The following is a 21,965-nucleotide window of genomic DNA, read 5'->3' as shown; positions in this document are numbered from 1 at the left end:
CTCAGGGTCTGCCAACACCGTGTCAACTTGGGTTAAGCCAAAACCTTTGCACTAAAATCCTTACAGCAACGGGGTGCTTTGTGTTCAATCCTGATCCTCTGAGGAACTTTCCCCTCTCGTTGGCCCTGCTACAATCAAACAAAAGCAAAGAGGTTGTTATGAAAATAGGAAAACAGATGCTAGCAAAGGTGCTGAAACCTCGGCCCCAAGGTTGGGAGTCTTTCTGCACCTGTATAAGCAGCAGTGAGATCGCTGGTGGTGCCAGACTGCACAGACTGCTGAGCAAAGATGGGGTCGGGTAAGGGATGCCCCAGGGACAAACTGACTACCCAGAGCTGTCAATCTGCAGCGAACTCAGGGAGCTGCTTTTCTGTGCTCTCCCCTGGGTGAAGCAGAGCACACAGCAACTTTATTTGTTCATCCCACACAAGAGAAGTCTCCCTTTGTTCAGTCTGTGGTGCTCCAAGAGCAGCTGAAATGAAATTTCCTAAGCCTTCCCTAGGACCAGAAAACAAGATATTCCCTAGATTTAGACTGGGACCTTGTCAGTGGAATGCAACTAAGGCAACAGGTGCATTTGCTGACATTGCAAGAGGATGATAGACTGCTAATGTTGCCCTACCAAGGAAAAGTGCTCTTGGGAAGTTGTAGCAATAGAGGAATAATGACCTACCTGCACAAGGCCACGGTGAGAGCTCAGTGCATAGTATTGCTCATCTGTGCTTATGAAAAAGGCGCAGGGAAAGCAGGAGAGAAGGTTTCACAGGGAAATAACAAACCCCACAAGTTTACCATACAAGCAGAGACATAAAAAGACCAAGCAGAAATACATGACTCTGTGAATACATCAACAGGGCAGGCACTCAGATGGAAAATAAGTATTTAGGCTAATGGGCAGTAATGGCAAGAGAAAGCGAATTGGATATAAATAAACGGTCTGCTCCTGAGAAGGGCAAATAACCTAACTATCTTTTTAAGAAGGAGTTTGATCACTTTATAAAAGGGATTATATGGATAAGTAGCTTGTGATGGAAAGCAAAGGGGCTTCTCTTTCCCATCTGGACCCGTGTTCTCGCACACCCGCCAGCAAATATAAAGAAGGATTTCAGCCTCCCAAAGCAGCCCTGAAGCACAAACCTTCTAGGTTGTTGTAGTATCTTTGCTCGCATTATTAAATTTCAGAAAGAATCCAAAGGTTCTCTGCAGAGTAAATGATAGCTAAGTAGATCATCTCTGTGGAGTAGGAGATATTTTATTGACCAGACAGCCATCTGTGTCCTTCATTAATAGTAATAAATAATTGATGTCACGCTAAATAAAGCAATAAGCTGTTACAGTTATCAAGGACAAATGACCAGCTCCTGTGAGGATGCCTCACCTGTGTTCACTTCTCAGTACTAAAAAATCCAGACCAGAGCTCAACATCACTATGGTAAGTGCTGTGCACAGAGCAAAAGGTGGTACCTGCTGCACACTGATTACAGGTGATGGAGTAATTGTGCTCAGCAAAGGGATGCTGATACTCCCAACTGTACACCAAATCCTTGCAAGATTCTCTTCCCCCTCATTTCCATGCCACTGCCTTCCCAGGACTGGTCTGCCCCAAACCATCCAATTCCCCAGGCAGCTTTGGAAAATCAATCTCTGCTCCACTAATGACTGCCGGGAAGATGCAGCTCCCTTCAGGTGGCATTTTCCTTCTCTCTCCAGTGCAACCCCTCGCTACTGCCTCATCCTCTTCCGCAGACACAGCTGTGGAGTTTGGCAAACCTCTTTTTGGTTTTATAAACATGTATCTTATACTGATTCTGGTGTTGTGGTGAGTCAGAGCTCTCCCAAAAACACAGGAAAATAACAGCATGCTTGGAGCTTGCAGGGGCGTTAGCCCCATTTTGTGAAGCTTTGCAAACTTCTGGCCACACCAGGTCTGGTGATACCAAGACATATAGGTCAACCCACTGGTGATGGCTCTGGGCTAGCCAGCTGGGAACTCAACTTGATGTCTGGTCTGGAGGAGGAGGACACTCCCGACTCAGCTGCCTGTCTGCAAGGCTGACCTGGCAATCTGCTCTCTAGCGAGCACACTTCTAGTGGCAGGAGGCTCAGATGGGCAGGAATGGGGACTGAGGAACGAAAATGGATGGGAGCAGGCTCAGACCGCTTGCTTACAGTATACAACAGTCTTAGTCTGCCTCAGTCCTTCCACTGCAACCTGTGCCAGCGCCCAGCAGTTGCGGACAGCAGGCAGGATGAGTCACCTATCAACCATCCCACCGAAGACAACAAGAGTTATGGCGTTGAGTTCAACCAGACTAAACAAGAGAGTGAGGCCAAGAGCCTCCAGGGGGTTAGAGGAGCAAAAGGAAGCTCTGGGACCCTCACAGGCATTCCCACACCTTCAGCCCATGTCCCTGTGCTGAGAGCAGCACAGACAAAACCCAGGCAGTGCATTTCCACCAAAGTGCATTTCCACCAAAGTGGAAATGAAGATGAGAGGAGACCTCCCTGCTGCAATTCACCTTCGAGATTCCTAGAAAGAGTGCAAAGGGGAAAGTAGGAAGGCACCAACGTCTCTGTCTTGACAGCTTCTTTACTAGACTGGATGAAACCAACCCTGCAACATTACCAGTCACTTTCTTCTGATTGTGGTTTTCTCCCTCCGTCTTTCTCCCGTTTGCTTTTTTTCAACCTGTTTTCAATTTACTCTTGTGGCATCTCTGACTGTGACCTCATTCTGGTACTTAAGGGGGGGGGAGAGAGAGTGTCCTTTAAAAAAGAAATGAAAGAAATCATATTTTATTTAGCTTGGTTGGTTTTGAAGCTTTAGCAGAAGAAAGATTAACCTTTTCTGCCTAACTTAATGAAAACAAGGAGAAAGCCTGTATGGATAAATAAATATCTGTGTGGGTATGGAGCAGGCACGATCGTGTTACAGCCCCAGTGGAGCTGTAATGGGGAACAGGCGCGTTCCTGCGCAGCAGCTCCCAATTCCCGATCCATTTTCAAGGAAAGAAAAACAGAGTAGAATGTCAGAGGCCCAAGTGGGCATAAATGAGGGAGCCCGGGGAAGGCAGATGGGGCCCAGCGAGGACCTCCGTCCCCAGCAGTGACCTCCGGAGCAATGCCAGTGAAGCAGATGGAAAAAGAGACTTTATTCCACTTTGCTCTTGCCAGGTTTTGGTTCCTGAAACGAGGAAACAAATGGCATGCTCAGCCCTCCAAGTTTGTCACCTTTTGGGGGTCCTTGTCCCACCCTCCTCTTCCTCCAGGGCTCTGCCTCCAAGGAAGGGAGGTTCAGAGGAGGGCTGTGAGCAGAAGGCTTGGACCAGGTTTTTGGATGGGTAGATGAGGAGCACAGGCTTGCAGAGTGGTTCCTCCACAACGAGGTTGTACCTGAGTTTAATGTGCTTTGGATCTGGCTCTTGGCGAGGGAAGGCAGCAAAAGGTGGTTTCTCTTGGAGATGATGGGCTGATTTAAATTAGTGTAACATAACTTTAGGCAATGGAGCTGTTCCGATTTACATCAGCAGATGGTCTGTCTCACTGCCTAGACCATTAAAAGCAAACCGTCCCTACTGATCCTGGTGGAAGGATGTCAAAACCTCTTTCCCTACATGGCTTGCCAGATTATAAAAGAAATAAAAAGGCCTAGTTATTACTAAAAAATCTTCTGCCCACATTCTGGGAGCATCCATGCATGCCAGCCTCTCGTGTTAGATGGGAGCCTAAGCCCCACACCCAAACAGCCTGCAGCCTTTGAAATAATTTCTTTGTCGTGACTTTCCTCAAGGACACATCCATCGGGAATCCCTCTGGCTGGGCCCAGGTTGTCTAGGCTGAAACAGAAAAGCCAGTGATTAAGCTGTGCAACTTTGGGCACAGTTTGTGCCTCACTTGCCAACTTGTACGAAGGTGCAAATTGCAGTACTTCTCTGAATGACTTCACCTTGCCTAAGTTATGAATTTTGGGGGAATTTGCTTCCTACGTCTATATGCTACTAGACACATTAATAATGATGAATAGCTCTCCTCGAGGCTTCCCAGTTCCTCCGCTGATGGAAGACTGCATTTGTAGATGGCTAAATTTAAGGAGCAATGCTTTAGCTGAGCTAAGAGCAAAACTTGCATTCCAGTGCCACAAAAGTCCCTCGAACGTCTTCGCTGGTGCTCTCCAGGGCTAGAACTTGCTGCATACGGAGTCACCACGTGGAACTGAAGGATGGGCTGTCTTGCACTGTTCTTATCAAAAGCAGCCAGTTGAACAGAAGGAAATGGTCTTAATTTGGATGAGCTGCAATGTTCTAAAAACACGATGCACAAGGCTAATCATGAGTATATTCTTCTTTTAGGGTCATCAGTAGGACTCACTGCTTCTTCACCTGAGCTCTCCACAGACTGCTTATCACAGTTCTTTCACAGTCAATATCTAAGACCTCAGAAAAACTGCTTCAACTCATGTAAAAATGCATCACCTTCTCCATCTCCCCCAAGGCAGTATTCTGCTGGAGGAGAGTGAGAATTAATGCATTTCACTGTGCTGTGAGCCCTCCAGTATTTCTCAAGGTTCACTGGGTTGCTAAGGGTCAACCACAGCCAGACACAAGCTGACTCTGCTATGCTTGGAGCCATCCAGGCATGAGCCAGTTCCAATCTCAAAGCCACGTATTCACATTAGCATGGTGGAGAGTCCAAGTGAATTTATCTATTCCCTTGGAGTTTGTTTTGGGATCTGCAGCATGTTAAAATAGTTACTTGATTTCAAGGCAAAGTGGGAACCCATTTGTGCTGGGAGTTGTGCAGACACAAAGCAAAGACATGAGCTTTGTCCTCAGATACTTCTTGTCTGGCAGAAGATTTTGTCCATCACCACAGATCTAGTTCTCACTCTCATCACCACAGATCTAGTTCCCACCCTCATTCTTGCTTTCCTTTCAATTTTAGCTTCTTTTAAATTAGAGATTTCTAAACAATGGACCAGTGGTCCAGACCACTTGGTGGTCCCCAAGGCCCGTAGTCAGCAGTCTGTAGCAGATCCAGGGACTGCACAGAGACACATGTTCACCAAGAATCCCACCAGCCCTCCTACAGCCCCAGAGCCACCCTTCTACAGCATAAACCGATGTGTCAGATACTTCAGAGATGGCAACAAAACCTGTATCATAACCTCTTTCTTCTTAAATGCATAAGCCAGTGCTCTCTTGATGTTCCTAGGGGAACGAGTTACCATCCGAAAATGACTCCCAAATTTTGGATGCAAAGATGGCACCAAGGACCTGGGCTCCACCAGTCCAGAGCACTGGGAGGTTCCATCTTCTGCTGGGATTAAGATGACTAAACTTGAAAGGGAGCAGCTTTCACTGTGAGACATGTCAGAGGACAAATCCTGGGATCCTTCCTAAAGAAAGGTCAATGACAAGGTGATTCTGGCCAGTCCAAGCAGGCCCTGGTGATACACCTACAACACATCTGACATATAAACCTGCCTAGTACACAAACTTCCTAACCTGCCTAGCACATGATGGTCTATGAAGAACGCAGGGGAGACCTGCCAAACAGCAGGGTCAGGTCCTTCATTGCCAGCTCTACTGAGCAGTCTCTTACCTTTATTTTCAGCTCTTTATGACCCAGTAGTTTAATGCCCCACAGAACCCCACTGGCTGACTTGTACCCACTGGAGATCAAGCCTTACACACATATGCAAATACCAGACTAGCAGGAGGGGGAAAGAACATTTCCTAGAAAGAAACTCAGTGTGCAATTAATCACTAAAAACATAATTATCTCGGGTGCTTTGTCAAATCAAATTAATGTAAACGTATGCTGAAAAGCCATCAGCTGGTCTATGCTTCACTTCTCCTTGCGCTTATTGGGAAAGTGGAATTTTTGGACTTCTTAGATCAGCCAATTTCTTCTATATCGCCGCTGTTGCCTGACCCTGCTCCTGGTCCCTTCTTACGCTTCATGGCTCAGTGCTGGAAAGTGGACCAAACCACTACCTGTAGTGGCAACAAATTTAAAGAAAATATTCTTTGTTTGGTCCCATTTATTCTAAATAGAGGTAATATGTGTAGATGCTGATGAATTAGTGATAAGACTTTGGACCAGTATATTCCGAAGGGCTCAGCACACGCAACTGCAGCCAGATCTGCAGCCTGTTAGCCAACTAACACTTACAAAAATTGGTCCTGATGGAGGGACCCACATGGAAGCAGAGCTCTTATTTGGCCCTAATATGCAGGTTTGGACATTTGAGAATGTGGGGGCAGATCCTCAGTTCATAAAAACTCCTGTAGCTCCCTTGAAGTCAAAGGAACAATAACAATTTACACTAGCTGAATTTCTGCATCCTGGCTGTGAGCTCTTTGGAACAACTACACCATAATGATTATTACAGATATTTCAGATCACTTGTCTAAGACGGATAGGAGAACACCACTGCATAAGAAAATAGAGAGTTGGTTTGCTATGATTTCCAAAGAATTATTGACCCATATCTTGCAAACATTTACACATGTTTAGCTTTATTCCTGTGAGTTGTTCCATTACACTCATGTGCCAGATAAACTAATGTACATGCTTGCAGAACCAAGGTTAAAACTTGTGCAAACACAGCGAGTTCTAAATATTTTTGTACATATATTCAGTTACCTCAGATTCAGACTTGAAAGCATGTCATTTGACTGTGCCTCTTTTCATAATTCTCCATTTATCCAAGCAGGTATCACAAGAGAAGCCAAATGCGATATCAGGATAAAACTGAGAAAAGAAGCAATTATCTGACCAAACTCAGAAGCTAGAAAACACCCACTCGGTCAGGACTAATGCATGCAAGAGTTTACATCAGTTCTTGAACAAGGAATTACCTGGGTTACTAGAGTATATTCACAACAGCTTTCTTAACACAGCTAATGAATCATTCACTTACTGACTTCCCCATAATGAAGTTAACATTTTTCTTCACAGTTTTGATTCATTAGAAGACACAAGTCAGTGAAGAGGAGAAAGAGCTGGGAATCTCTTGGCCATGAGGAGTATACTTCAGCATCCATCATCATATCAGCAATCACTCCATCTTTTCCACTAAGACTACAAGGTGAGATAGGATCTCCCGCACCACTGCAGAGTCCCATTGCTCACAAGGACAGAATACAATCTCTAATTTCTTAAATTGAGCTGATTTTGTTTCCCTGAGGACAAAACACTTGTCAACAAGGCGCCTGACACCCAGAGACTTCAATGCACTTCACAAAGGCCATTAATACCTCCAACACTGTGGCAGCATTTACATCCCTCAGCCTAGACGTGAGCTCCATTACAATACACACCTGCGTCGCAGAAGGCTGCAGCATCAGGAGAGGTGGCAGGCAAAGGAGCAGGGATGCAAAGAAAGGAAATTACTTTTTCAAGATAGTAGGCAAAAGGCAAATTTGAGGCTATAACCCAGAGTACCAGTCCAGATCTCTAACCACTAATAGCTGGTTTTCATCTCTGAAAGACTATTAACCCTTTTTTACAAGTGAGCAAACTCCAGGCACTGAGGATACTTGCCATAAGCGCACAGCAGGACGCTGGCATGGAAGGAATGCCTTCTGCTCTGAATGTTTGCCAGTCATGTTTGCCAGAAACAAAGACAAATCAATCCTGGCATCCACAGGAAAGGGGAATTGTTAGTAGCCAGGACAGCTCTGATGGACTCTCCTCCTTGGGAACCCATCTCATCAAAGGCCCTCTATGGTGGGAACAGTTGTTTGACTCCTAGACGTCCTTGGCGAAGCAAGGTATCTGGGCACGCTTCCCATCCCCAGGATCACCGATCACTCTAGAATGGTTAGTTGGAGACACGTCATCACCAGCAACTGTGCAACGTCTTACCACTCAGACGACAAAAGACAGATTCCCAGAATGAGCAGAGCAGGATTAAGCCAAGTGGTAAATGGATTCCAGGGCTGTTCCAGGATTGGTGCTGACGAGGGAAGCCAGTGCCAGGTAGCCAACCCGGAGCTCGTACGGCGAGGTTATCACTTCCCTCTTTTCTTCAAATCCATAAATAGAACCCAAACATCACTTGGGCCATGTTAGAGAGATAAGGTGAGTCTCTCCCATCCTTTGCAAAGCCTGAAATAGAAGCCCCACTACTCCCTATCCTAAGCATCAAGCGTAGGTCGTTGACATTTAGCAGTAGGGAAAACTACCCAAACAATGAACGCTCTCGGGTCTCTGTTCTCCCCTCCCTTCCCCTGGTCCCCTGGAAAATGTTCATAAAGTGAAGTGGAAAAAAAAAACAACCCAAATCCCAACAACCAAACCCAAACCTTCCTAAGGCTGTGGAAGTAACATGTAGAGGAGAAGAGTGAGTCAGGCTCTGCTAACTGTACATGGGTCACCAGGCCTGAAGGTGGAGGTGATTCACCAAGGCAGCAAGAACTAGAAGGTAGAAGAGACCAAAAAGAGGGTGCAGAAAGAAAGTTGTATCCAAGAAGAGAAGGAAATAAGAAATGAAATGGTTCCAGGTTGCACGCACCTTGCTCTTTATCAAACACCACTCAACTGGAACTGACCCAGGATGACTCACTTGATAGTGGTGAGATTATTCCCTTGGTGCTTTGTCCAGCCTTTCTTTATGAGAAGGAGGGCAAACAGGCTGTAAGACCTCAATCCATCCCCATCCCCCGCTCTTCCCTCTCTTCTTCCCCTGACATGCTCAATGGAGCCTCACCTCCCCGCTGCCTGTGCTTCCACCGCTCCTTTCCTGCACCCATTCCCTTTAACCGCGGCAGCACTATGGGACTCTGTTTTCCCCATAAAAGATGCCTTCACGGAGATGAGAAAAGCAGGGCCTGCTTAGGAGCATGGCATGCTGTGGGGAGGCCCTCCTGGATGCTACTGGCACAGACAGAACATTGTCACAAGAGATGGAGAGGAGCATGGGGCTCAGGTGCCTGGGGAGAACTCTGCCTGCCAGAATGCTCTCCTGCTATTCCTCCATTCATCCTTCCTCCTCAGCTGTGCCCCCCCCTTTTATTTAATAACCATAAAAATTCAAACACAAAAAAGTTCCTCTGAGAAAACCCTAAATACAAAAAAAAAAAGAAAAAGAAAATCCTTCCTCTGAAGTTCACAATGAGAGCTGTAAAACTTCTTCTGCTTGGAAAATTCTCCTGGTCAGTTTTTCCTACTGTTTAATCCCTGCTTTGAGTTACACAGAATGAGTAAACACATTTTATAAGGTTCTAATTCATACCTAACCCATACAGTTTATAGCTTAACATAGTAAAATATACACACACACACTTTATATACATATATATATATATATACACACACACACACTAACACACATATGCATAAAATAGCCTTGGTCCCACTCCTGCGAGCCTACTAGCAGCAGGTCTGATTGCTCCGGCATGTGCTCTGCTATGAAAGCAGCCTGGCATGCTTAGGTGTGAGTTAGCTGGCCTGGGGAGTAGTTTCCGCTCCAGATTCCTGCAACCTCCTTTGTAATAAATAATTAGTCAGTCTCGTTAAGGGAACAGCGGGATCCACCGCTCCATCCTTGGAGGACTAAGGAACGCCACCACGTGGTATCCCAGGAACAATTTTTGTCCATTTTCTGCCCAGCGAGCACCTGGAGTGAAGCCCCATGGCAGGGAGGCAGCCAAGGTTGGACTGGAGGAGCTGCGGGGAGCTCGGCTACCATACGGCCATGGCCAGGCACCAGGCAAGGATGCATCTGTCTGAAAGGCAGCTCTCTGCTGGCAGTGATTAGAGAAAACCTGAAGGTGGGCACTCAGTCAGAAGATGGCTTATGGTGTGAACACCACCAGCTGTTGCTCTGGAGGAAGGTAGGCAGCCCTCACACCAAACTCATCCATGCAGCTATGGGTTAGGGTCAGTCCCGATGGCACGTTGTGAATGTCTTGCCCTGTGCCAGCCTCTGCACTGAGCTGTTGGAGAGGTAGTTCCCCCTCTGCAGCAAAACTGCGTCCTTCACCTTTGCTTGGGACCACGGAGGCCAGTCACGATGTGTTGTGGATGGCATTAAGGCCGAAGAGCTACCTGAACCTCAATCTCCCACTCCAGCTGTTTGAGAACCAGCCACCACCTGTCTTTACCTCCCTGGAGGCAGAGCTGACCGATTCACCCAGTTAGACCTGGGCTCTGCTTCAGGTCCCTCTGCTTCTTCAGCCTTTTAACCCAATGTGGGCAGGGGAGATGGAGTCCTCTTGACCGGTAGTTAACAATTAGCTAATTCTACCTAGGAAAAATACACCACCTGACACAGAGAGCTTGTGAACAACAGCAAACCCCAACAGTCCACAAAGAGGTCTACCTCACCATATCTGATGGGCATCTGTGCAGCTCTGGTACCCCCAAGCATCCCCAGGGTGAATAGCTGTGCACATCAGACCAAAAACTCAGCAACAACACTCCCAAACTCTGCACAGGGGGAACCTTATAAACATTTTGAGCTGCCTGCCAGGGGCTTTGAACTTGGCTGTAACTCGAAGGTAGGAGATCTTTATGACTATTGACTAAGGAACTGCCTATACCATTGCTCTGAAGAATGGCTTCTCTTGAGCTTTTGTGTTTTGGGTTTTCCTGCTTGTTTCCCCCAGCAGCTTGCTATTAAATTAAACCGAGCATCTCGTACAGCCCCATACTTCTGTCATAGAGAATAACTGTAAGTGATTGAAGTATCATTTCTGCTATACCTCTGCAAGACCACACCAAAAGATCATTTTCTCAGAGGTAGGAGAAGCAGAGGCACAGAGAGAACTGTGTCAGTGACGCAGCCAAAGCCTCTGCCGATACAAGCTGCAGCAGCTCTGCTGACACAAGTGGGAATGGAGCAATTTGTGCCAGCTGAGAGCCTGGCTCTAAATCGTGCTCGGTGCAGTGCAGCTCTTCTGAGCAGGAAGACAACAGAAACACCCAGAAAATGTCTCAGACACTGCATTTTGTGGTTCTCCAGAAAAGCCTTTTCGCAGCATTTGTTTGATTTATGGGATTCACTGCCCTGAACCCCATGTATTCCCCTGATGGGCTTTCCTCTCCCAGAGGGCATCCAATTAACCAGCAGAGAAATCAGAGTGGCAATTAACTTATTTTAATTTTCTGACTCACTGTCATACCTCCCCTCATCTTGTTTTTCCTCATCCCTGTTTGTTTACCCCAGCCCCAACCCCTCTTCTGTTCACAAACCAAAGAAAAAGCAGGAACAAATATAACACCCACCAAAAGGCTAGGGTCAGCTGGAAACCTGCACTGCAACAACACAACTGCCTGGTCTTAATCTCCTCAACTTTGTCTTCTCACTCTCCAACACAGCCTCCACTCAAGCTGTCAGTAAGCCAAATCCCAGCAAGCAAAAATTAGTTGACCCTTGAAGTCATTTTTTTAAGTCAGGGGGCCCCTGTACCCTTTAAGTCCTCGAGCAGCCTTGCACAAAAGCCACCTCCCAGGTGGGAGTTTGTCTCCAAAGACCACGCTCCTGGTCTCTGCTAGCAACCACGGCTACAGCTGCCTGAACCACGTCCCCAGGGGAGGTAGCACCATTACCATCCCTGCTTTTCTCTCTCTTCCTTCTGCCCGTTGCTGCTGTTAAAACCAAGGTTTCAATTTTTCAAGTGCAAAGATTGGCTTGAAGATTCAGTCTCTTTTTTCTGGGAGCTTTTTTGATACACAGTCCCTCCAAGGGTGTGGAAAAGCACTCCGGGTCATCAAGGTGAAATTGTGGGCATCATTCAAGCCCATCCCGCCAGTTCTGTGATAACTTGTCACTTGAAGGCACAGACAAAAGCCATTGCTCAAGCTAGCAGTTTGAAGTTGCTTCCAGCCACACAAAATGTGAGATGTGGGCTTCAGGCCCCATAATGCTATTTTCATTTTCCTCCTTCTCCAAGAAAATAAACCGAGTGTTTATTTCCTGAATGCTCTGGTCTGAGAAAGGGCAAAACTTTCCTCCTGGAGCCAGGTGGCTGGAAAGGGAAGGCAGAGGCAAATATTTGCCGAATTTGTCAATGAGCTCTTATTCCATTTTTCTTATTAATATTTATTTAGACATAATGTGAGGGAAACCTGCTCAGACCACAGCAATGTAGGAGATTCCACTGTTATTCTCCTCATGCCAGCTACTGGCGGGGAGGGAAGAGAGAAGGAAAAACAGAGACAAAGAGAGAGTGTCAGGGAGTTCACAAGCAATTTAGAGAAAGTCACGGGCTTTGGTCTTGACTTCGCAGAAGATAGGATGCCTTGAGAAAGTCAATGCATCTATGGACCATGTGATGGGTCAAAGAGGTTGAATAGCTCGGCCTTCCTTGCTGATATTCAAGGCATAGGTGTAGCTTAGAGACAGAAAATTTTCTCATTATAGAGCACTCTTTTTTTTTTTTTTTCTTTTAAAGGAAGGAATTGTTAATGACATGGAGACAAGGAGAATAAACTGCAATCCCAGGTTTAGTAAATTGTGTGAGAGGAACCTAATGTATTTCTTCAGTGAGACAGTTCATTCCCTAGACACGAGAAGCGTGGTACAATCTAATTTATCTGGGTATCAAGAGGCACTAGCCATGACACAACTTGGGTAATTATTAGGTAAGCTTGAAAAGATGGGAATTAGCAGAAGAATTATACAGCAGGCAAGGACCTGAGTAATGGACAAATGAAAACAGGCTATGCTGAGAAGAGAGTGACGGGAACTGAGTTATAACTAGCAGAGTTCCTCAATGATCAGGCTTGTAATCAATCTTATTTCTCACTGGAAATACAGCAATGATTTCAGCACCGATGAAGTGGAATGCATTATTAGTGCACAGGAGATCAGAGGATCAGTCAAAAGAAATTAAAAGATCTTGAGGGCTATAGTAATACAAGTGGAATGAATTTTAATATTTAAAAATGCAAATTAACTTAAAGATGGACATTAAAATGGTTCTTTTGTTAGCAGGAACCTCTGCAGATAGAAACAAAGGAGGAGGAGGACAAACACCTGGATGCACTGGCTGAGCACAGCACAACCACATGTTGCTGCTGGATGAGAGCTGGAGAAAAGGAAAGGAAATTTTTGGATCAGCTTAGAAAGGGTCTTCCAGTTGAAATAGAGAAGAATCAAATCCTTTGATATCAAAAGGCTGAATGTGGTGACCCACTACCTGCCTTGCCATCAGAGAATCACAGAAAGTCTCCAGTCCCACCTCTTCAAAGCGCGGCCAACTGCTTCTGCAAGGCATGGTTGCTCGGGACTTCAACCAGTTGAATTTTGAAAATCTCCAGGGATGCCTCCAAGAGCCACATAGCTGGTGTATAAATAATCACTGCTTGGTAGCATAAACCCCACTGGGCTGCGGTGTCCAGGAGGAAAGACCTGGATGCATTTCTGCAGGGCTTCAAAGCCCCAGCATGCTGGCTCCCCAAACTGGTCGGGAGGTACACGGCTATGAGCGTGTCCCCTGTTGCCCTCCACTGGATAGAAGGAGAATGTCACACTGCTGTGTCAAGTCTGGGGACAGCATATCCTAAAAGCATCTCCTCTTTCAGCTGGGGTAATAATCTGTGCTCTGGGAATAGAGCAGCTGAACTCTAGCTCTGTTTTTGCTCTGACTGTGTCTCGTGTAGCAACAGCTGGGGGACATAGGTTTGCTCAAACCACAGCCAGACGATTGGAAATAAAAACGATATTCATATATTAATTAACATCTGGTTACTCATCTAATTACATGCTACAATGTGCACGAGTTTTTTGTTCCCTTCATATTTTATGCATTGAATGAAAACTGAACAAATGTTGCAAAAGCAACAGTGCAAAAGCAAAAAAACAAACACTACCCAAGTTTGTACTTATAACACTTACAGACACATCAGTTTAATTAACATGTAAAGACGGACATGACTAAACTATGACGATGAAGATGGTGGTGACACCAAACTGGAATTAACATCCAGCCTGATCATTTTTCATTAAACTGGGCTTCCCTTTACACATATTCTTTTTTTTAAAAAAAGTAATAATTTGTTAAACTGAGCAGTTCAGGGCCTGATTTAGCAAATTATTACTTACCCATTTTCAAAAGCCACTTTTAATGAAAACCGGCCCTAAAAATTTCAGCCGGACTGTAAAGCACCATCCCAAAGGAAACGAGCTGATGTCACCCTGCCTGCGCAACACATCTGACAGTGTCTGGTGTTTTCTGCCACACTTTGGGGACAGAAATAAAAGAATGAGGGGGAAGGAAAGACAGATTAATTAAGAAAAGTCATCACTCAGGTTGTCTGGCAGTAACACATTATCCCATGCGTATTGCCGTCCCCACGCAGCTGGCAGGGGCGGGTGATGGGATGCCTCCTGGCCACCAGGGAGGTGATGGGGACTGTGTGCATCTGTGCGAGCACATGGGTGGGCAGCAAAAAGAAAAGCTAAAGGCTTGGCTTGGCGCTTGGTTCCAGGTTACGTTTGGGGTTTGTTCAGAAAGGGGCGTTGAGATGGGAGGCAGAGGTGAGAGCCGAGCCCCTCTTCCTGCCCCATCACAGGCTACCTGGGGGAAATAAATGCCCGACGCATGCTGCCCCACTGAGAAATCCAAACAGGCTCTTACATGATTAAACACTTCCTCAAAAAGGCTGCAGGCTTCATTAAAACCACAACAACAAGAACAAAAAAACCAACCCTAGGCTCACAAACTCCTTTCTGAACCCAACAGCAAGAGTAAAGTAAGAGGAGTCTTGGGGCTGGCAGAGATGGAAGGCCACAGGGTTTCGGGAAGTGTCTTGCACAGAAGTGAGGCTCCCTGGCACTTGCCCCCCAGCGCCTGCCCTGCTCAGGCACTGGTCCAAAACCATGGCTCTGTTTGATGCTGATGCCATGGAGAGAACATAAAGCAACTGCTCACCTTTTGGGTGGCCCAGTGCCCATGTTGGAAGCCTCTCACCAGCACAGCAGATACGTACAGGTAAAACTGGGGGTATGAGCACACAACTCGGATGCAAGCTCTGAAGGGTTAATACCACCAGCTAAGCAGCTGGTGTCACCCCCAGTTTGCTAAGAGGGATCAGAGGCAGGAGAGGATTCCTCTCCTCATTCAAGTTACCCATCCTTCACACAGACCATCCCACCCACAGGAGTCCTGCCATGACGGCAGCGAGGTGTGATCCAGTTCCCCCGGCTCATCTCACTGCAGCATCTCTACGAAGGTGACTGGGCAGGGTCCCACCACGAACAGTGATTTTATGGTTAGCATGAAGACTCCCATAACCCAATATAGATGTTTCTGTCCCTTACTGCATCTCTGCATGAGGCCAGATCTGTGCCCAGCTACCCGAGAAGAGGACACCCATGAAAACACCCCCCCCAGCAGAGCAGGTAGCACAGCCTCAGCACGCTGCCCCAGCACTTTCCATATGTTCAGCTCCTACGACACTGCCAAACTTTAACTGTTTGGGTTGAAATTTTCCACCCTGGGTATCTGCCTCAGGCTGAATTTTTTTTGGAAAGTTTCAGATAAAACAAGTCCAGCCAATTCCAACAAGGCAGCTCAGGAAAAAATATAGTTTTCCTCATGTTAAAAAAAAAAAAGCCAAAAAACCGAAACCAATTTACAACTTGTGTTGTGAAGCCCCAGTGCTCAGAGCAGGGACTTGGCATTTGGCAGACAGGGTGGTCACTGCGTTAACGACACGGCTTTGTCATTAGAAATTTCATTCAAATTGGCAGCATTGCAAGGCCATCAGTACTCAGTTTGCACACACTCCACAGAGAGGTTGTTTGGCTTCTCCTGAATTCCCCGAGATGCTCCAGCCCCTCACAGCTCCTGCACTGGACCACACCACGTACACATCCCTCCCGAAGGGTGGGTGAGCATGCCCCAGCCAAAAGGCAGCCCATAGCTTCATCACTACTTATTCAGGGACTGAAAAACATTGCTTAACATTTCCCAACTGCCTGGTGCCTGCTGCAGCCGCAGGGGAGAGGCAACTCATGCATTAAGCGCTAATGCAATGGTAATGCAGAAAGGGCAGAGGGCCATGCAGGGGCTGCAGATGATGCCGTGCTGGAAGTTGAAGAGGGCTCTGCAAGGCCACCACGTGGGAATGCACAGAGAGATCTCACTGCACAGAGAAATGCCTGAATGACAGGGCTTCACCCATCTCCTGCTGAAACAGACTGGGGGACATCAATGACTTCTGTGGGGCAGGATTCAGCTCTTATAAAGGAAAAACAGAATAAAATAATAAAATCCAGTAACAAAGCAATATAGAAATGTCTTCCAAATTATGACCTATTCTATGTCAATAGGCCTCGCTGCTTTGCTTGGTTTAGTGCACTGGGGTTTCTCTTCTATTAATTTTTTTAATTGCAAGTGGTAACAATAATCACATGCTGCCGTTTGCTCGACAGGTAACCCTGCCGGCATGGTGTACAAGCAGAAAGCAGGGCAGCTCTTAGGCTGAAAATAAATCACTTTGACTGGGATTTACCTCCCTTTAGCCCTCTTCAAACCAGGCATCTAGTTAGGTTCTTCCTTTAGTCAACAGAAAGGTAAGGGTATCTCCTGACGGTGATTCCTCACACCCAGACAATGTTAATGAAGACATGCAAGAGGGATTTCCTGTAGAGGAAACCTGTGCAGCTCCACTGACCACTGTGGGGGCCTGGCCATGCAGGTTAGGCAGATAACATTAATGAGGATGTGTCCAGGGCTAAGGATACAGCTAAACTGTCACGTAAACCACCAGTCTCATAGTCATCCTCTTCTACCGTACACACCATCAAGGAAGCACCATTGAAATGTGGATGCAGGCTGAGCTTCAGGAAGGAGGACCGTGAGACCCCATCCCACAGGTCCACATTTCCATCCACGTATTCTCAACTACTCTGATCAAAATCACAGCCAACACAACCCACCAGCACATCTCCCGCAGAGCCACGTGAACATTGGTACATGGGAGCTTGTACCAGCTGGCCAGTGGGCACCAACCAGGCTGGAAAGCCCAGGCAACTAGTAATGCTCAAGCCCACCCTTACCTCCAGGTCTGCGTGCTTCAACTCTACCTTCCCAAAATGGGAATAACAAGAGTTGCCTGCCCCAGAGATGGTTGGTGAGAAAAAAATTCACAAGACATTATAACATACTGATGGAATAACATCTCGGGTAGAGCAAAAAGTCAGACCTTCATGTGCTAGAGTATCCCACTTGCTCACTCAAATTCTTAACACCATCTAGCAGTGAGTGGGGCTTACATCTCACTCCCTAAATTGGATCGGGACACTTGGTAGGTAAGAACTTGTCCTGTGTCTCTCTCTGCTCCATGGTTCAACAGATGACTCCAGTCTTCAGGACTACTACTCTCTGATCCTTCACCAGTATCAGGAAATATGCCAGGAGGAAGGAACAGAAAGAAATCCGGAGGAGATGACTGTCATGTGAAAATCCAGCGTGAATGGTGCAACCGGTTGCAAGTCAGGGGGCTTGGGAAGGGGTGGTGGGAGCTGGCAGGGTGGGCAGTTGCTCAAAGGAAACCACAGAGGACTGACCAAGCACTTGAAAGATTCCACGCATACCTCCCAGATACGCCAGCGTGGTTACAAAATCCCTGCCCAGCACTTGGGGTGGCGGCTTGCACTTGGAAAAAAAAAGGGGGGGGGGGAAGAAAAGAAAAGGAAAAAACAAAACCCCAAACAACCATTCATGGGACACACAGAGGGCTGCTGCAAGTCCTCTGCTTTAATGAGATGCTGCAGGCATCGCTGCCTTGGAATTTGGGCTATGCTTGCGGTCCACGGGGTGGAGGGGGGGGGAGGGCGACTCGCTGAAGCCTTTGGTCACATTAAGCAACATTACATGATAATGCTGCAGCACTTTCAGGCTGAGGGAGAAGGAAAACAAAACAGATGACTCTGGATGGAAAGGCATTGCTGTAAACCTGGGAGGGAGAAGAACATTCCTTCTGACACTTTTTTTGGCTGGTTGTGTCCTCCCCTCCCACCTCCCACCTCTGTCTCCCTTCCCCCCTCCTCCTCTTGGAGAATTGGTGACAGCAAGTTTTTTTACTAATATTTCCATATTAAATAGAAAGGAAGAGTGTGAAAGGCCATATGGAGTGGTGGCAGCTAGACAGTGGAATCTGCAACTGAAGGGTGGAGTTGGAGCACTGGAGAGGTGCCGGTTATTTATAGGGTATGAGAGAACACAAAAAATGTCTGGCCCCTTTAAGGCCCCTTAATCCAAACAACCAATGGAAAGGAAAAAAAAAGAAAAAAAAAGAGAAAAAAAAAGGAAAAAAAAGAAAAAAAAAGGAAAAAAAAAGAAAAAAAAAGAAAAAAATAAAAAAGGGAAAAAAAAGGAAAAAAAAAGGGAAGGGAAAAAAATGAGGAGAAAAGACATCTCTGCACCAGACTGCAAAGTGTGAAGGAAGACTGGGCGATGGCCTGGCACGGTCCTGCCCCATCCCTCCAGCCAGACCTGCACCCCATGGCCCCATCACGCGCGGGCAGCGGGACCGGCAATGGGGCGAGGAGCCCTGCACTCCCCAGACAGCCCTGAGACACAGCTGCCTCAAGGGTGGGACGTGGCAGCTGTTTAAACCATGATACAGCAGCGTTGGACGGGAAGCGGAGATGAACGGCGTGTTCAAGAGAAATCAAAAGGGAGAAGCTGAGAGCATCGGGAATATGGGCTGGAAATTCCCTTTCTTAGGTCGGCATTTGTGGAGCAACTGGGGATCTTTGCGCTCTAATCCGAGAAGAAGAGTCCGTAAGATGCAGCCGCTCACTGTCCTCACTCATTTGGGGATACATAAACTGGAGGATCATCTTTAAGGGTTTTCATGGCCGGGTATTTCAGCACAGATGTGGATGCTCTGGGAAGGCTGCTGGTTGGACCCTCATCACAGCTGGTTTAAGCAGGATTATTCAGCTCTAGGCCTGGAAGACAATCGCTTCTAGCCCTTTCCTAGGATTCCTGATAGATTTTAGCCCAGCTGAGTAGTGTCTTTCCTCTACAAGATATCCTTCCTGAAGAGGAGTGAGAAGGACCACGGTGCAAAGAGGGGCCGTGCAAACCACAGCAGTTTTGTGCTCTAAGTAAAAGTCCTTTTTCCTTCTTTGCCAAAGAAATGCATGAGGTTATGCCTATCTTTTCTAAGCAGACATAAGGGAATTGTGAAGAGGTCCTGGAGGACACTCAGCACTTGGGTGATTTAGTGTACAACAAAGTGGATAAGTCATCAGCTTCGATGAATATACACCTGGAACCAGGGAAACTGAAGACAGACAATTCTGTGGATAGAAAGGGGTCAGTAAAGAGATTCAAGAGCTCGAGCGGATGACAGTGACACTAAATCCTCAGGTCTTTTCACAAGCCCTATTCTTATTCCCTAGGATCCTGTTGAACCCATGAGCCTTCATTAATAGGTTTCATTCTCCCCTGCCAGTATCAAATAACAAATATCAGATCTCATATGGGAACCACTAACAACATAAAAATAAGATTTATATGGAAAGATGAAGTTCAGAAGAACAGTTACAAAACCCAGAAAGGTTTTGTTTGTACCCAAGCACACACAAATAAAATCAAAGTCAAAACACTGCTATTCAGGATTGCGATCACCATCGCCTGTGACCTTCTCCCACCATCACTGCGATTTTGAATGCTGGACATTGGCTACAAATTAATTTGCTGAAACTGAGGAAAATGCTTCCCTGATGTGTAAATAAGAAAAGGCTAAACATGCATTAGGTAATCCCAAACTTCATTTGACCACTTCTATTTCATGCAAACCGCATGCTAATACTCCCTCTAGCTCTCCTTTCATCTAAGACAGGAGCTCCAGAGCTCTAGATCTGCTCCCTACCTTCCAACTTCACGAGAGGGACAACAGCATTATAATGACAAAATCCTTAACTGTCAGTTGGTGACGCTGGTTTAGTTTTTCTGGTGACCACAGAAATGGCTAAAGCATCACAGACCTGGAAAAAACAGAGGCATGGAGAGGTGAAAAGACTTGGCCATGGTGGGGAGAGGCAAGTCCTCAAGAGGCAAAAATCATTACAGCTCTTCTGATGTCAGCACCCCAGGGAGGCTGGACCAGCATCAAGCAGAGCAGTGAGGAAGAAGAGGGCTAAGCCTCTTCCTGCTTGTCACAACACGATTCCAGGAAACTCGGACCTCGGCTCTCCTCCTGCTCTGGACTTCAGCCACTGGCTCATCCTGCTCGGAGAATCTGTCAGCACACCTCAACCCTCGAAAACTGGGGCTTGAGCCAAGGCCCTCAAAAGGGAGCAAAGGAAGGATGGGAGACAGAGTCCAAAAGCGTCTTTCCGCCCTAAAGGTGAGCCCTTTGGAACAGGCTCGAGTCCCATTCGCTCTGCCTGGGGATGGCCTGCCAGTGGCTGTTTGATATGTGGAGTGAATGAAAACGTTACCCCCACGCGATGATGTTCCAGCACCTTTCAGCACCAACTTGTCTTTTCCTTTATCTTTTTCTGTTTTAAACACAGGCTCTTGGGAAAGCAACTTAGCAGACCAAGCTGCAAAGCAGAGACAGAATAGAATTGTCTTTTCTTTTGGCTTCCAATACAAGAATGCAAAGCATTGTCTCTCTGGGAGGAGAATTAAGTATGGGCAAGTGTTTTGGCAAGAGAGACACAGAGGAGAATGGAAGGCGAGGATGAGGCGGGGGAAGAGGAGGGGAGGGAGAGCTGGGGGTCAGATGGATGGTTTGGTCTTTATAAATCTTGGATAGGGAAGAGGCACACAGATGGCTCGGTGTTTTAAAATGATTCTAATAAATCAACTCCACAATCATAATCAAAATGCCCTTGTCTCTCTTTTCCCCCCTCTTCCATGGATCACAGCTGAGCAACGAGGCTGGAGCGTGCGTCTGGCGAGGGAATGGCAAGCACTCGAGACAAAACCAGACTGCGCCGAAAGAGTGAGGGGACGCGTGCGAGCGAGCGTGCAAATCTGCGTGCCTCTGCGTGCACATGTGACCACAGCTGGGCGTGGGAGCCATCACAAGAACTCGCTATGTCAGTCCGAGGGTGAACAAATTACACGAGCAGGGGAAAAGGACAAGCAAGGGGGGCTTTGCAGCATGCAATGGGCAGGCAATTTTCAGGGCAAGGATGGGCACATCCCTGCAGGAGCCTGGACCATTTCTAAGCAGGAACGTGCCCACAAGTGCAGGAAGAGGGTCCGAGTGGGAGAGCGAGCCTGCAGCTATCTGCAAAGAGAGGAGCTATCCTGATGGCGGGGGAAGGAGTGGGAAAAGGCAGGGTCTCATCTCTCCCAGGCAGAAGCGGACGTGCCGGGGAAGAATGCTGCGTCCCCATTCCAGTGCTCAGTCTTGGCTGCGAGGAATTTGCAGCCTCTCCTCCTCCAGCAAAAGCCACTGGGCCTGGACCGCAGGGAGAGCAGAGGCTCTCACTGTCCGGGTTTTCCATTTGGAGCTCCACGTGGCATGAAATCCCATCAGTTTCCTTGCCAGAGGGAGCCAGGTGGAGAGAACAATAAAAAGCAGAAGGCGCGGGGCGGGGCGGGATGGTCCAGAGCGGATGCAGAGGATGGAATTAATCAGCTGTCCGGGAGGAATATTAGAGCTCTTCGGCTTGTCGTCAACGCCTTCTCCTCCTTCCCAAAGACAGACACAATGAGAGACCAAGGAACATTTCCTATTGTTACAGGGGATTTGTCCACAAGGTCCAGCCCCATGTGGAAGTCATTACCGGCTGGGAGTGGTAGGTATCTCGCACAGAACATGCAGCTAGATGGGATGGGGGAGGGCAATGGGGAAAAAGTTGAGACACCAGAGATGATGTGTCCCTGTCTAATTGATTTAGGCATCTCGAGGGAGACTGTCACCATAGCAGCCCGGCTCCAAGTCCAGGGATCACTATGGGCTGAGGTATGAAGTGTTTTGCTTAATATCACCCCTTGGACCGAGCCAAAGTCCTCAGTGCTCCTGCGAGAAGC

The 21,965-nt window shown here is 47.2% G+C and overlaps 1 protein-coding gene across 5 annotated transcripts in view; it reads right to left on the bottom strand.

Annotated features, from left to right (window-relative positions):
- The window catches only part of ASTN2 (astrotactin 2), a 365,413-nt gene that overhangs the window by 36,927 nt on the left and 306,521 nt on the right, over window positions 1-21,965 (bottom strand). The gene's annotated exons all lie outside the window — the stretch shown is intronic.

This window comes from Ciconia boyciana, chromosome 18 (assembly GCF_034638445.1).
Source record: "Ciconia boyciana chromosome 18, ASM3463844v1, whole genome shotgun sequence".
In the NCBI taxonomy this organism is placed as follows: Eukaryota; Metazoa; Chordata; class Aves; order Ciconiiformes; family Ciconiidae; genus Ciconia; species Ciconia boyciana.
This window is presented reverse-complemented; position numbering and strand designations above follow the sequence as displayed.